We start from the raw sequence: 3,132 nt of genomic DNA, 5'->3' as shown, positions 1-3,132 counted from the left end.
TGTCCTTCTTAAAGGTCTTGCAACATCAAAAATAACTTTTACCCTCACATACTCTTGAAGTTGAGGTTTGTATGTGATGTTCATATATTTTACCCTGTTTTCCCTTAGTATTTTCATTTCTTTTGCATCATTTACCATCTAGTTTAGCCCTTTTTGCATAGCTTTAGGACTGTTTATGCATTTAGGATAGAGTTGCATTGCATTTGCATATTTCTTGCATAAACAGGTGATTTTGGAGCGTAAGGAGCATGGAAGCAATGCTGAAGAAGATTGGAGCTAACAAGAGAAGAGAACAAGGGAGTTAGAGCTGAAGAATCAAGGCCCAGAGTTCCACTCGACCGACTACTCGACCACACACTCGACCGTGTGCTGAGGAGGACTCGATCGAGTGGAAGGAGCAGAAGGAGAGAAAACTCGACCGGTCCCTCGACCGAGCACCTGGTCGAGTTGACCGAGCCGCCTAGCTATTTGTCATTTAGCATTTTTAGGGCTTCCACTCCTTTTCTATATAAAGCCTTGTATCCTCAGCCACCAAAGAGTCCAGCTTTTTAGATATTCCTTATACCTAGTATTTACCTTTTTGGAGATTTCTACTTTTTGCTTTTTAATATTTTAGATTCTCTCTTCAACTTTTGAAGGAGATCAAAAGAATTCTTGGATTTTGTTGGTCTCATAACTTTCAAGATATTAAGAATTCATGTTTGATTTCTTCCTCAATATTGTAGATCTCTGTTTCATCTATCTAATCATGCAAGTTTCATCATTTTTTGGGTTTATTACTTTGTTGTTCGTCATGTGTGATTGTGAGTAGTTTGCTTAGATCTTAGGGATGGTTTAGGCTAGATGATGATTGTGGTTGTTTTATCTGGTCAAGCTTGATTGTTTTAGATCTCTTTTAGGCTAGATATCCTCTATGCTGATCCTATAACCGAGAGGGTAGGGTTTGATCTTAAGCTTCTTAGCATCACACCAATGTCTAGGTTGCTAGATAAGGCTAGATCTAGAGATTATCATTAGGCATGCTAAGAGATTAGATGTCTTGTTTGATTTTTGACATGAATGATATGTTGCTTAATGCTTGCTTTTACATGTTCTTTGCTATGTGAGAACTAGCCTAGATCTGTATAAGCCTGATTGTTTTTGCCATGAGAGTGGATTAACATGTACTTGAGATCATTGTCTAGAGATTCGCTCATGTTGCTTGAGGTTTGTTGATCAAGTTAGACAACCACAATCCAGAGTCTAGCCCTTGAATCCATCCCTAAGACCTTGATTTTCTATTGTTTTTCTAGTTTAAATCCTGTTATTTGCTTGCTGTTTGATTTGCTTTTGTATTGCTCTGTTTTATTTGTTCTGCTCTGTTTTCCCGATTTAGCCAACTCGATCTACACTCGATCGAGTGCTTGCTCGATCTACACTCGATCGAGTGCTTGCTCGATCTACACTCGATCGAGTGCTTGCTCGATCTCAACCCTAGATTTTCTTATTTCTGTTTGCATTTGTCCATTTTCATTTCCTGTTTCATTGTAGTTTCATTTCTATTGCATTTCATTTAGTCTTTGTTCATCACTTGTCTTGCATTAGTTCATTAGTAATCTATCATCTCTAGTTTGTTTCTGTTTAGTCTCATCTTAATCATTCTGTTCAAGTTGCATTTAGTATTTTGTCCTGTTAGTTTCCATATCTTGCATTTCATACTTATCATTAGGATCTTAGTACCAAATCATCTTTACATTTGGCTCAACTTAGATGAATGTGCATGTTCTAATTGCTTGCAACCACTCAGATTTGGATTGATACCTCTTATACTGCAATTGCATAAGAGGAATTGAAACCCTCTGTTCTCTTCCCATTCATTCATATCATCTTTCATATCATCCATCATTTCACCATCATTGGGAAAACAAACTGTTTCAATTTGGCGCCGTTGCCGCATTTGAGTGTTTATTTGTGACATTTAGAATCCATATAGGTCTAAGATTGAGTTCTGTATCTACTTTGATCACTACTGATCAAGATTCTTCTTCTGCTTGGTTGTTTTGAGTTTCAGGTACCAACTCGACCATCAACTCGACCCCCAATCGACCGAGTGCATGATCGAGTCAGTTGCCAGATACAAATAGACATCTCTTCTAAGTCGACTCGACCACCCACTCGAGCCTGTGCTCGACCGAGTGCATGTACGAGTCTGTACTCGAGTCTGTTGATGCAAACAAGATCAAGGGGTCATCAGAATCTTCAAAGGCTCCTTGACCACATCAACAGGCCACCAAGGGATTTGAGACAGCAGAAAATAAGGATCTATCAGGAAAGAGAACAACAGTTGCTAATGGAGCAACAAGATCAACAAGTTCAAAGGCCAATGCACATTGGTGCTGGAGATGCACCCAACACACACAACCAAAGAGCTGGTATTGTGCCTCCTTATGTTGCTAACAACAACTTTGAGATCAAGAGTGGATTGATCTCTATGATTCAAGCCAACAAGTTCCCTGGTTTGCCAATGGAAGACCCCTTAGATCACCTTGATGAGTTTGACAGAATTTGTGGTCTCACAATGATCAATGGTGTAAGTGAGGAAGGTTTCAAGCTCAGGCTGTTCCCTTTCTCACTTGGAGACAAGGCTCATCTATGGGAGAAGACACTTCCAACTGGGGCAATCACAACTTGGGATGCTTGCAAGAAAGCTTTCTTGGCTAAATTCTTCTCTAATGCTAGAACTGCTAGATTGAGGAATGAGATTTCTGGTTTTGCACAAAGGAATAATGAGAGCTTTTGTGAGGCATGGGAAAGATTCAAAAGCTTACAGACTCAGTGTCCTCACCATGGCTTTAGCAATGAGTCCCTTCTAAGTACCTTGTACAGAGGAGTCCTCCCAAAGATTAGGATGCTTCTTGACACAGCCTCCAATGGCAACTTTCTGAATAAGAATGTGGAAGAAGGATGGGAGTTGGTAGAGACCCTTGCTCAGTCAGATGGTAACTACAATGAGGACTATGACAGAACAGTGAGCTTTGTCTCCAATGATCAAGAGGACAAGTACAAGAAAGACTTGAAGATGGTCAATGAGAAGCTAGACAAGATCCTCCTTAGCCAACAAAGGACCACTAATTTTATTGGTGAAGAAGTGGT

At 39.8% G+C, this 3,132-nt stretch overlaps 1 non-coding gene across 1 annotated transcript; it reads right to left on the bottom strand.

Moving 5' to 3' along the window:
- Window positions 1-2,725: 2,725 nt before the first annotated feature.
- Window positions 2,726-2,832, bottom strand: LOC147933223 (small nucleolar RNA R71). The gene has a single exon (XR_015576793.1). It is a non-coding gene; the product is annotated as a small nucleolar RNA R71 (small nucleolar RNA).
- Window positions 2,833-3,132: the final 300 nt, after the last annotated feature.

The sequence above is a fragment of the Camelina sativa genome, chromosome 12 (assembly GCF_030686135.1).
Source record: "Camelina sativa cultivar CO46 ecotype springtype chromosome 12, ASM3068613v1".
In the NCBI taxonomy this organism is placed as follows: domain Eukaryota; kingdom Viridiplantae; phylum Streptophyta; class Magnoliopsida; order Brassicales; family Brassicaceae; genus Camelina; species Camelina sativa.
The sequence above is the reverse complement of the archived record's forward strand: the minus strand, read 5'-3'. Positions and strand labels throughout refer to the sequence as shown.